This window comes from Anser cygnoides, chromosome 4 (genome assembly GCF_040182565.1).
Source record: "Anser cygnoides isolate HZ-2024a breed goose chromosome 4, Taihu_goose_T2T_genome, whole genome shotgun sequence".
NCBI classification, from domain to species: domain Eukaryota; kingdom Metazoa; phylum Chordata; class Aves; order Anseriformes; family Anatidae; genus Anser; species Anser cygnoides.
Window position 1 is genome coordinate 39,178,468 of NC_089876.1, and position 14,093 is coordinate 39,192,560.

At 33.7% G+C, this 14,093-nt stretch overlaps 1 long non-coding RNA gene across 1 annotated transcript in view; it reads left to right on the top strand.

The window, feature by feature from the left end:
- The window catches only part of LOC106040983 (uncharacterized), a 272,553-nt gene that overhangs the window by 55,696 nt on the left and 202,764 nt on the right, over positions 1-14,093 (top strand). The gene's annotated exons all lie outside the window — the stretch shown is intronic.

Consider the following 14,093-nt stretch of genomic DNA (forward strand, 5'->3'; position numbering starts at 1 on the left):
CACAGTCATTGTTACCTTTGCATTATGAACAGAGTTTGTGGCATTGATATGATATTTTCTGTGGGACCTCATTGAAGACTGTAAGCTGGAAGCTAGCCCAAAATAAGATCCACAATGTATTTTCTATGGTGAAAATCACCTTATTTCCTCCACTTTATCCTGTGCTGGAATCCTTTCCATATCATAACTGAAACTTTGTTACAGATTCCTTTTACAAGATGTTTAACAATAACATAAGCTTCAGCTGAGCCTTTTTATGGTAGATATAAGGTGTTATACATAATCTTCTTAGGAGCTTTGCATTCACTGACTTAAACAGGCAGAATAATAAAGTTATGTTGATGTGATAGCCAGGAAAAAAAAAAAAAAGAGTTATCATAGCAAATTAAATATTTTTCTGAAAAACATTTAATTAACAAAACAAGATACAGTAGTTATTGTTGGTCAATTAGAGATGTAATAATTACTCCTGCTTAGCTGATGAGAACAGGATAAGTAGGCAATTACTGTTAAAACAAGCTGAAGTGCAAATAAAACCAATTAAAATGTATATTATATTAAAATAAGTAAATGGTAGCTAAAATATGCAATCATGACTTGTGTTCATCTTCACAAAATACATGTTAAATTGTATTTTAAAAATTTCTCAGTATATGCCTATCTCTTCCTTGTTCTTTGCTTTCAGTTGCCCCAGTTTTGTTAAATAAATAAATAAATAAATTGGGCTTCCAGAGTCTGTGAAATTCTTCTCAAAGAGAAATTCAGGATCAAGTGAGGGTATATTTTCCAAATATTTTTATCATTTATTAGAACCAAGGAAACAAAATAATAACATATTCAAGAATGTCTGCCCTTATTCTGTTCATAAATTATTCCCAAACAGACTGAAATTAAGGAATTCATTCTTATTCCAAATTACTCAAAAATAGATTGTGCAAAGATAGACTAGCTCTTCACTAGCTCTTTTTATAATACTTACCTAAATCATATTTCATTGCTCCTTTACTTTGATTAGATCACTAAAGTGTTTATAAATCTGTTAAAGGGTAATTGGAGATTTTCTAGTGTTGAGTTCTTGAAGCTATCACTGAGAAGCAGAGAATAACAAATCCATCCATTAATGAAAAATAAATTTGATTAGCAAATATTTAATCAAATGTCATTGACAACAACTTAACCTTTCACTTTTGAAAGGAATGGATGCCTCTGTTTGATACAAAGTAATTTTTATAATATTTGAAATAATTTAAAGGGAGACACTGACTCTGGATTCACTGCAGTATATTTTCTGTTGCTCAGCTGCTGTAAAGAGATTACAAAATAAACTCCATCTGCTCCAAGGGATAGCTTTAAAACATGTTCAGAAGTGAATAAGTACTTTACACATCTTCTAAGGCTTGGTTTTTAGGGATCAGATTAGGGGTGAAAGTGGTCACAGCCAAAGTGCTTTTACAGTCACTGGGGTCACAGTGCAGCCTACGCACAGGAGGGTTTTAGCAGCTGTCTAATTTAGATCAGGAGCATGAACTCTTCCCAAGGACTTGAATACTCCCCCCTGAAGAAGAGTTCCACACGCATTTCTTTGAAGGTAATACTGGCTTAAATGTCCTTTAACCACTGCTTTCTGCTCCCCTTGCTGCTGTGCTGGTACAACTCCACCGCTTGGTAGGAAACTGAACTGGGGAACTGATTCATTTAAAAAAACAAACAACAAACTTTTTTTTTTTTTTTCCCCTGTGGCATCACTTACCTTCTAAAAACATAGCTACAATGTGTTAAAAATATTTTTTTTCTCTGCAATATTATCTTAAAATAAAATAGTTTATAATAATGGAATCATATATTAGATTCCTATCTTAAGGTCAAATTTTGTAATTTTTAGATGACATTTATATTGTCATAAACTTTAAGGTAGCTGTGCAAAAACATTTTCCAACTGTAGTGAACTCTTTTGAAATGAGGTTCAGATCATTTCATTTAATTATTTTTTTATTATTATTGAAATGTTCAGTATAATTATGTAGATCAGATAATGACTGTGAGTCTATGAAGTAATGTATTCTAAATTCTAGCATCAAATACATCTATTGTTTTATTATTTTCCATTCACCATTTGCAACTTAAGAGGGGAGCCATAAATTATACAGCTCTTTTCGTTCTCCAGATACTTTAATGATGCTCATCCCTTTCACTTTTTGAAGTAGTTACAACTTAGAATAAAGCCACTGCTCAGTTTATGCAGTTATATTCCCATCATGGGAATACAGAGCACTGCAAGTACATTCTGTATAACGATTATCATTTTGTTTGCATGAAGATGATGTGTGTAGACCCCATTGTATTGGATAGTGTTCTTATTTATCATCTTCTTTAAATAATTATTTGTAAACTTCATAGGGAGTTAAGCTAGTGAAAGGTTGCAGTTGGGTGGAACTCATTTTATTCTCCTACCAGCAAGTATAAGGCTTTTCCCTGAAGGTGCTAGGGAGAAGAAAAAGAGAAAGAAGAGAATAAAAAAAAAAAAAAAGGCATTCCATGATGATCTGCACATCAATCACCTTGGGTAGGTATGCACAAATTATTTTTTTTTTTAATTAACACCTTTAGTACTTAATAAATAAAAGCCCAAAGCATAGACTTAAACCTCTGATTCTTTTTGTGAGATATTTTGCAGTGTTTGGTTTCATCTTGGCAAGAAATGTTACAACACCAGCCTATTTTCCATTGGTTTTGTAACTTTATTTCTTCATCATACTCAAAACACCAATATGACAAAACCAGAAATGTTAAATGGATTTCTATGAATCAAGAGTTTAGGTCAGTGGTCTGCTGCAATGTAGGAGTGGATTGAAGTCATGAATCCTGTCCGTAATCATTTATGTCACAAATAGTAAAATCTTAGCCTAGGAGTTTGGAAGCACAAAAGGATAATATGATCTCAGTATACACTCTTTAGTTTATTGTGATTTACAAAATGAAACCATTTTTCTTTGTTCAGTAGAAATGGTTCTTACTTTATTGCAGCCAGTTTTTCCCATAAATTGCTGTATCTTACAATCTTTTTTTTTGTATCGTTTTTGATAAAGTTTGTGGTGCAACTTTTGTCAATTCAGAACCTTAGAGATACAGATTATCTTGCCTATAGATTTATTCAGTTTTAATCCCACATAAACAAAAGGTATGCATCCAAATATTTGTAGAAGGATATTTATTTCAGTAGACTTGGAGACAACTCTTAAAAATAGGGAACAAACTTTTGGTGCAGAAGTGCATCTAATAGTGGTTTAGATTAACCAACATTGCTTAGTTCTCCTCAGACCAAAGGCATTTTCAGCACACCTGCTCTGCAACAAAAGTGTCTTTGGAGCAAGCATGACGGCACGGAACTTTCATAATAGCTCCTAAAAAAAGAAAAACCTTTCTTAATAAAGGCAATAGGTCTATCTGTACAATCACTATTTGTTGTTGGCAACTAAAATGAGAAAGAGCAAACTTTGGGTTTCTCTGGCCTTTAACCATTGGATTAGCTGGCATCACCAGAATCCAAGGACACCTTCTCACTGCACTTTTCATCCAAGTGAACTTGGCTACATCAGGTGGAAGTCTGGCACAATATATTCTGAAATGAGGAATCAGTCCTTAATTTAGCAATAATATCTAATTAAACACTTGTAATTTAAATATATTACATAAAGAACACTTTCCTAATTAATGTACTGGCAAGAAAACTCTCTCAAGGAATGCCAGACAGGTATTTTGAAGCATATTATATATATAACTATAACTATATATATAATTTGTTAATGTGATGCTGGAGAAACTTCTCATTAGAAACTCTAGAAAAGCAATCTGTACTTAAAAATCTTTAGCTTAATGGAAGTTGGAGCACTTAAAACCAGGTGGAGAAAACTGAAGGGAATCCATGAAGAAAAGCTCATTTAATTCCTAAGGTTCCAGTAATTTAGAAATATTGAAGCATAAATTGAAATCTTCATAGTCTTAAAATCATATACAACCATCCCAGTATAATTGCTTGTTGAAAACCAAATTTAAGTTGTTTAACCCTACATTTCTTAAAAACAAGCAAATAACAAAAAGCACAACTCTGACATTTATATATTGCCATGGTGGTAGAAAGCTTAATATGTCAAAAGAGAAATACTAAGTCATCTAAGTGTTATAAAGCACAGTCATTGTGCATTTTCTGATTAAACCAATAGGTGTATTACTATGTAAGCAATTTTCTTGACACAAATTCAATATTTCCTTTTGTACCCTGGATTTTCCACAGTGAAAGTGTTCAAACCAAAGAGCGTATCTAGTGCAACAGTAGAATATAACACTATTCAGAGTATTCATCGTTATTATAAACATTATTTAACTACTTATCCATAGATTAAAGCACCCACTCACTCAATTTATGTCATTATTAATAGCTAATAAATAACTTACCTAGCAGTAAGATTCCATTGATTTTTTTATTTTTTTAATAGTGTCCGACCTTTATCTGTGTTCTCCTGAAAAAAAAAAAAAAAGTATAGACATATTCTAATGTTCTCAGTAATCTGGTCATTTATATAAAACTGGAAACAACATTTATTACAAATTCAAAATTCCGACAGAAATAAATTCTTTGTGTGGTCTTCCACAGAAAGGTGGGCTTTTTGGCTAATGCTATTGTTATTCTGTGATTCCCAAATGATTTTTCTTTAGAAGTGAGGTTTGTGGAGTAATAGTTAGCCATGACAGCTATAGACTGTTCTTGGACAACCCAGGTTTTTGTAGGAAGACCTGTCAGAAGCCAGACAGGTTGAAGTATTTCACAAGCTGTCCATTTCAAGTAGCAACTCAGGAAGTAGTAGTGATAAAATTTACAGTTGAGAAAGCAACCTGCTGTGTAGTCTCTTGGCATTTAAGAGCTAATCATAGAAGAAAGACGCTCTTTGCAGTTGTATTTTTAAGAGATCAGAAACCAGTAAAATGAGCAGACAATAACTTCCTTTTACACTGTAAATTACCTTTTATTTTTTGAGGGGGATGTAACACGGAGAATGAATGTATCCTTTGTGTGCTTTCAAATTTTGAGCACCACCGTTTCACGTGCCACACTGAAACTGCTGAGATAGAACCATAGAATTTGTTTGTTTGTTTCCAAAGGGACTTCTGGAGGTAGCTGATCCACCACCCTACCCAAAGCAGAGTCAACCCTAAAGTCAGACGCCACTTCAGAGCTGAATGAGGTTGCTCAGGGCCTTGTTCATATTCCAGTCTCTTCTGGACTCTTCAGTGGCTTTCTACCCCATTAGCAACCTGACTGTGCATGTGGGTAAGAAAGTTGAATCCCATGTGCAAGGTTCTACATTTTCCTTTACTGAACTTCATGAAGTTATTCCAGCTTGTCAAGTTCCCTTTGAATGGCAGCTTTACCCTCCAGTCTTTCAACCTTTCTCCTGATTTAAATAGTTTCATATTCCACTATTCAATTAAAGTCTTCACAGAATATTTTTTGAAGGTGGGTATCATAAGACGCATTCAGGATATAAAGAAACCATACCATAGAAGTGTGGCATGAAATGTCCAAGGTGATGGAACTTTGGTAATGGTTCTATACAGTCAAAATATAATGGAAAATATATATATATATATGAATTTTCACAGAATGAAATAAAATGAGTATATAGTGTCTGAACTTACAGCTCTTAAGCAAAAACTCAATTCAAATACCACTGCAGAATTTTTTGCAAAATTATTGCAAAAATTAATAGCAAGGTAAAAAAGAACTCAGAACATGTATGATGGTGGCCTGGGGAAGAACATCAAGATCAAGTCACTCGTAAACTCTGTATGTATTCAATACTTTCTTAGATATTATTTTCTTAGAGGTTTGTCAATATTTATCATATGTGAGTCAATACCAGTGTACACACCATTAATAAGAACTTCTATATAATAGAAAATATTTTAAAATGTAGCTACTTGCTTTCTTTTAGATACCTGAGTTTAAGGGTGAAGCAACCAAAGCAACTTCAAAAGAGCAAGTCTTCACTGGGTGAATGGCAGGTTTTTTTGTTTGTTTGTTTGTTTTTTCTGTATATCAGACCTTTTAACATGTCTTATGCTAGTGAAAGCAAACTTTTTTTTTTTTTAATAAAAATCCAACTTTAGTTATATACGTATATTTATCAACATATTTCTCTTTCGATATAGACCTTTGGGAAAGTATGTTATTTTCAGATTTGGTTTTTAAGGCAACTGAAAAGTATTCTATCTAGACCCTCTTTTATCCAGGAATATTGGAAAGTCTACTTTCCAGTAAAGTAGTCCAGTAAAAAGTTAATTAATAAATAGTAATTAGCAAACAACAATAATAACAGACTGATGATAAGCTAGATACATTCATGATGAAATGAAGAAATAAGAAGTGAAATCCTGCCTATTTGATAACTGGATGCAGAATTTCTTTAGATAATATTCTCAGGGGATAGGTTTGAAAGAAACGCATTGGACACTTAAATCTAAAATGTAAGGTGAAGATCACAATAACAAAAATTGTCAATAAGCATAAACTTTGTTGACTTTGAAGTACTCGTATATCCTCTATAGTCTCATGTATAAATAAATTCTGAAAATCTGTATGAATAAGAGATGGAAATACATGATGTTCCATAGTTAAAGTGTATATGCAAATTTACATTTCAATATTACATTCAGAAGATATGATATTGCTTAGTACTTCTAACATATTATACTAAAGTACATGGACATATACATAATATAGTAGGAAAAAAATGTGTTGTTAAAAAATAAAAATGCTGCTAGTTGTAAACACATTGTTATGCTTTTCCAGCTTAAGAATGCATAGAATAAAGCTAGAAGAAAGCATTAGATAATATAGTTTGAACTCTTCTGTACCAAAGTTGTTACATTTTACCTACTCCCAGGTATTCTGCCCAAAGACAGAGAAGCTTTATTTTCATTTCTCTCATAGTTAATCGTCCTTACTGCATACAAAGGTACATATACATGAGCATATCCTTATAGTTTCCAACAACCCAATCTTAAATACCTCAAACTTCCCTTCACTTTCACTACTTTTCATCTCCATTACAATGAAGTCATCTCACCTGTATGAGGATTATTTTTTTTTTTTTGATACAAACTACTTCTGCTTGCATGGTGCTTGTGTTTTTTATATATATTTCTACAAGAGATAAAAACTAACCTTTCAGAATTCAGTATTTTCTTGTTCTTCATGTATAACTCCATAATCAGGCTATCCCTAATGTTTTTCCTATAAAGGCAAAAAGATTGAGGTCTTCTTTTCTCACTACAAAAATATGATCTAGTATTTGTGACAGCTCTTCCCATCTCATTTTCTTTTCTTTTTTTTTTTTTTTTTCCTAGTTTTTCATTTTTAATGTGGATATGAGATCAGGATAAAGCACTTGAGCTTCAGTATCTTCAGTGCCACCTATAAGGATTAACGCCACATAACTGCTCCTGTCCATTATTTCCAAGTTTAGAAGAATATGATGGCTTTATTTTAATTTCATGTTTTCTGTACTTAAGTTTGTTTATCCCATATAATCTCTACAATAGACTTCTGTCCTTGGAAACCTTAGATCAGTCCCCTGTGCTACAGGTAGAACTCAGATTCATTTTCATTAGAAGAAAAACATTTCACTTTCTTGTTTTAAAACTCATTCTGCTGGAATGAGCTCAGAGTAACAAGGGTAAAGGGATTTTTAAGGAAGGCACAAATGCTTTCTACCCCTAATCTAAACCTAGACAGCAGCAAAATGGAAGCTGTGCAGTCACGAGTAGCAGGACAGTGTGCTCAATAAGCTAATAAACACTGCTGGGATTTCAACCATGCTGTGAGGCTGACTGCATCTGCATGCCTTTTGAATCAGAGCTAGCTTGCATCTGGCTGCCTCAGAGCAGAACCAAAAACAACAGAAGTCAAATAAATGTAACTATTGTCATCCAGATCATTCCAGATGAATGCGAGGCCTGATTATAATTATTTACCACTCAACCAATCATTGCATCAGCCATAAATTTTAGCAGCAGTGATTTTGTGCTTACTTCCAAATCATTGTCCAAAATATTGAGAACCATTTATCCTAGAGTGGTCTTGTAGCATAGTCCTGTATCATTCCACAATGCTGTATGTTTAAAGTGCTTGACTCAAATTACTTCAGAATCATATATATATATCATATATATACCTATATATATGTATATATATACACATATGTATACATGTACATATATATATGTATATATATATACGTATACCTATATATGTATATGCTGTTGGAAGCATATATATGTATATGTTGTTGGAAGTGTTCTCTAGTAGCAAGAGATGCTCCTAGACTACTATTGTAATTTGTCTAATGGTAAATTTAGACAAATTGTATCAGGTAACCATATACAAATCTTACAAAAAATGTCTTTTTTTTTATCTTTTAAAGATTGTGAAAAGAGCTTGCCACACGCAGGAGTCAGAGGAAGAAAAGATGTACTCATACTACCAAGTTAAATTACCAGTCCTGACAGTAAAGACTGGTTATTTAAAACCAGTAGCCTGGATTCTGGCATCCAGACATCAGTCTGAAATGGAAAAAGCATGACTGATTTTATATCCTTTAGGATTGCTCTAATTTATAGTCTTGAGTGTTGCTTGGATCCTTAGAAGACTGCCAGAATACCATGTACTCTGGCCACTCCTCCCCACACAGGACTCCCTTTTCTTTGAGATAATTAAAATATTTGTTTAACACTCAGGTCTTCAATTATGCGGTCAGTATCCCCAGCTGGCCACTTAATCCAGTTTAGGTTTGTTTTTTACCAGTAGTACAGCATAAAAGTACCTTTTATGCAGCTAGATCTTGACTTACTTTTTAGAAAATCAATTAAATATTATTTGCTAATTTCATTACTGCTGTCTAACTGATGACTGTGCAGTCTTGGTCTTTAGAGTATATTAAGAACATGCACCAAAACCGAATCTCTGTGTAAAAAAGCACTGGTCTGAAATGGAGATGGAAGAGTAATATGAAATAATGACTGTTTTGTTTATTTTTGACTCCAGTCATTTCTGGCTTTAAATATCTACTTAAGAACTTGTCTTCAGATGTATCATCAATAGAGAAGTATGCAGTGGTTTTCCGAAGGTAGGTCTTCTGGCCAGTTTTCCTGCACAGGTTTAGGTTCTCAATGGCAGTGCCTGGAGGACATTCAGGGATAAGATTATCACTAGCTCAGTAATTCAGATCACATTAGACTGACCCGGCTGTCCTAATTTTAAAGGTTATTCTAATTTTATGTAAATCTTAAACTGCCACCCCCCACACACTCCAAAAAAAAAAAAAATCTGCATAATATGCCTTGCATTTTAGTTTTACTTGTCATTCACTTTTGTACAAGATTCAACTTTTTTTCGTGTGCCTTCTGGTACCCCAATGTCTTCTCAAGTGACACATATTAAAACTGAGAGGCTTTTCCCCCCCCCGTTTTATGAAATCTAAACTTGTAACGCCCCTTTCTTATTTCTTTTCATTCACCAAACAATTTACAAAATTATCAAATCATAGTCATGCAGCTAAACCAGAAAAAAGATGACTGTTTCTTATCTATGAAAAGAATAATCTGAACCAAGGGAAATACTCAAATGCTGAGGCTAGACCCTGACCCCAGTGCTCATATTAGTGAAGGGTTATTCACCTTATTAAAATTAATCCCATGTTCATGTCACTACCTGCCCCAGAAGGCATTTCTTTATTTTAATATTTCTTATATTTCATATTCTGTATTTTTAATTAAATTTTATCTTTAATAAATCCATTTTTGCTGTGTTTCACCCCCTTCGATGATTCTCTAGAGAAACTGCATGATATGGACTCCCATTTCCTGATTGGTTATGCCCGCTTCCAGAGTGAATCCACTCTGACTCATTCTCTAAAAGCAAGAGTCCACAATTTACACATTACCAGAAAGTCAAAAGAGAAAAAGAATCAATGTAAGAAACTGCTCCCTCCTCAACAGCAGCAGACGACTTCCTCTGCTCTGTGACTGTATTTTCAAGTTAATTTTTACTATTTGTAAAAATAGGGGTTGTTTAGCCTGGAGAAGAGGAGGCTCAGGGGAGACCTCATCGCTCTCTACAGGTACCTTAAAGGAGGCTGTAGAGAGGTGGGGGTTGGTCTATTCTCCCACGTGCCTGGTGACAGGACGAGGGGGAATGGGCTAAAGTTGCGCCAGGGGAGGTTTAGGTTGGATGTTAGGAAGAACTTCTTTACTGAAAGGGTTGTTAGGCATTGGAATGGGCTGCCCAGGGAGGTGGTTGAGTCGCCATCCCTGGAGGTCTTTAAAAGACGTTTAGATGTAGCCCTTAGTGATATGGTTTAGTGGAGGACTTGTTAGTGTTAGGTCAGAGGTTGGACTAGATGATCTTGGAGGTCTCTTCCAACCTAGACGAGTCTGTGATTCTGTGATTCTGTGATTTAAAGTTGGCACTGGCCCTGGCTGAAAGAAATATCAGAACACATTATTTGAATAGTGCCTACTGTTTGGTAAAAACGAAGACTTCTCATACAATTGTAGCATATGCTTTTGTGTTTTAAGCAGAGGACACGAATCTAAGGAGGTAAAAATTTTCACAGTTATTGGTGCATGGTAACATGTATGAAATTCACAACATCCAAACTCAGCTATGTAAGAACTAGACATCTACTCTTGATGGGTCTCCTAGGCCCTCTAATGCATATAGGGTAATAAAAAGTAATAAATTTATCCTGGAAGCCTCTGTAAAATAATGGAGAGAATCAGCCTTTGCAAAAATCTACCTTAAATAATGCTGAATATTCAAAGTATTTTCCAGAATGATAAAAATCTATACATTTCTGAAGAATGGATTGATAACTAAAATAAGATCATTCCTTTCTATCATAAAACAAAACAGAAACAAACAAAAAACCAAAACAAATAAACAAACAAAAAACCACAGTAAAATCAAGTAATAGAACATGTTTAAAAAAATATATATATATGCTTCCAGGTGAGGAGGAAGAGGTTTATCTAAGACACTAACACCAGTAAATTTACCTTTCTATCCATACTGTGGAATGATTTCAGTTAGTTTTGAGGTATTTTAACAATCTGGATTTTAACTATCCTGGATTTAAAATGTCCTGATACCTATGGCAACATAGGATGGACCATAAGTATCTCATTTATTTTCTTATGACATTCTAAACTTGTTAAACCTTCCTTTCTATCCCTTCACACCTTTGTTCTGACTAGGAACATGACGATAATGAAGTACTCATAACAGAAGAGTGATGTTAATCTTCTCTTTGTTGCTGTTGATTCTGGACTTTATTATTTTTTAGTTCTTTTTAGTTTAACTCTCACAACAACTTTTTTCATTGTTTTATGTTTGGCAATGCTTGTCCAGAGATGAAAAATGCTTGAAGCATAAGAAACATCACAGAGACTGTCAATTAATGTCTCATTAATATGGAAAACAACAGCAAAATGAACAAATAAACAAGGAAAATAGGAAATTGGAAAGGTGTTAATTGAGGAAGATCTGAAAGACCTGGAAGATCCAAACATAAGGAAATAACAAAGCAGTTAGTTTTTCATGTGAACTCATCTGCTTATAGGTTTGAGGAATTGGTCCTTCACAGTTGTGATGTTGTGAAACAACATGAAATATACAGGTATAAGTGAAATCAGCAGAACGGGGAAAGAGAAAAGATGGACAGTGAGGATTCTGAATTAGTATAGATGGAAGACACTTGGCTGAAAAAAATCATTTTCACATATAATTGAAAAAAATATTCCAGTCATTTCTACTAGCTGAACACCAAACCAGTGATGTGAAGCAAAGAAAAAAGATAAACAACATTTAAGACCCCTGCTTTCCTTCAAGGGCTTGGTGTGAGGGGTGTAAAACATGCCCTAGGTGCTTGGAACCCACTCAAAACATTTTACATTGTTCTCTTGACCTAGCTATGTTAAATGTCAAAAATGGATCAACAAAATTAAAGATTTGAAAACATTTTTGGAAAATGAGTAGGTGAGTTAGGAAGAAAGGAAAAGGAAAAAAGAGAGAAAGAGAATCCTTCATGTATAAATCACACATCTCTTTTAAATCGAGTTAGGGCAATCATAAAAATAAATCCTGTGAGAAAACTTTCAAGAAACAAGTTTGTATGTCCCATGGAGGTTACAGACAAAAAGTTAGACTAGACCTCCAGCTACTGCATTATAAGCCCTTGTTGAATATTCCAATTAATTTAAATCATTCATTTTGTTAAGGAATTTATTTCACACTGCTGTATAGGTCTAGCTATGATGAAACAATACAAACACATAAAATATAAAGATAATTTTGATGCATTATGTTTAAGAGAAATTTTAATGTCTTCTGTATGATTCCTATTATTAACATAACCGTCCATTATTGCATGCAGTTTTTCTTCTTATTTTCACTGAAATAAACAGAATAGTTTAAAGATCTTGTGATGCTAGTATTCCATTTTTTTTTTAATTATAATCTTGAAGCTTTTTGTAAGACAGAAAAAAACTATCTAGTTAAGACCAGCACAGAAAGAATAAATGAACATGATTATTTTTAGAGTTCATCCCTTGGGTTGGGTATGGGCATTTCAGCTGAATGGAGAAAAATCTTGCAGTTCCAGAGTCATACTTTCTTTCGTTTCATATTTTAATTTCTAATGCTGTCAAGTTAAACCATTTTATTAAAACTAAACAGACTGAACTAAAAAAAAAACAAAAAAAAAAAGGCAAAACAAAAGCAAAACCTAGACCTTCTTCATTAACCACAGTGAATAAGGTGTACAGTATTTTTTCCCCAAGAGCAATTTATTCTGTGAACCATGCATGCAAGCTATCAAAAGCTGTAAATTAGTGGTCACCTCAGGCATTAGAAATAAGAGCTTCTTTACAGGAGCTCCCATGGAGTCAGTCTTTTTCATCTTTGCTAATTAACGCTTTTTTACCATTGCCTTATAATAAATAATTGAAACTATCATGTAGGACATGATTCAGAAAAGAGATAGCAAAAACTTTAAACTAGATCATTTTTCAAAGAAATCTTTCTCTGATTGGCTTCTTCCATAAAGCCTTGAATAATTAGTAAATAAACAATTTTCTGGCTTTCGAAAGTGTTTGAAACCCTGTATTACCTGAAAAACTTTAATTCATGTGCATATAGAAACATGTCTTACTGGTACTGAGAACCAAACCAACCAAAAATTTCAGTCCCTGAAAAATCCAGGTAAGTTATAAAATACTTATCAGTAGTACAGTAATTGCAGAATTGTACTTTGTAATAGTGTAAGAATGCTGCAATTATTATGAGATCTTCTAAAATGAGGAAGCAACTTATAGTATGAAAAGAGTTAATTTTAAATCTAGTGGATTGTGTGCCCGCAAGATTTCTAACTAGAACTTCAAAGTATGTGAATATATTCTCCCAGAAACCTCTTGCACTCCTGTCAGCTCCTGTCCTGCATTCTGGAGCAACATAACATTACTGCTATTAGATTTTACAGTGAATATGAAGTTCGCTTATGATCACAGAAGGATGATGTAAGAAATAAACAGAACACATAGCTAACCAACCAACCATCCAAGCAATCAACCAACCAAGGCTTCACTGTTTTGCTATTTCTCAGTAGCTTTTAAAGCAACCCACTTTGTACTAATTATGTGCTAGTATTAGTTTTCAAATACTACAAAAGACAGCAATTATTTGCGTATTTTGAGCTACCTAAGGTAACACAAACACAAAAGAACATTTTTACAGTCCCAGCTCTCACCTGCATTTTTGTATACTCCAAGCAATTCTATAATAATTAAACACACCTGTGTAGCCCTCATTTGTGCCCTTGAAGAAGAAATTTGTGCCATGCAGTGATTGCCAATATGAAGACTAGTTTGATTAAGCTGTGTTAAGCAAACGTTGAGTGTGCTTTTTTCAGGATTGGTCCACAGAGCTTCACTGCAAGGAAATGCTGTAAGAATAAATATAATTAAGGAAAAGAAAAACCTAA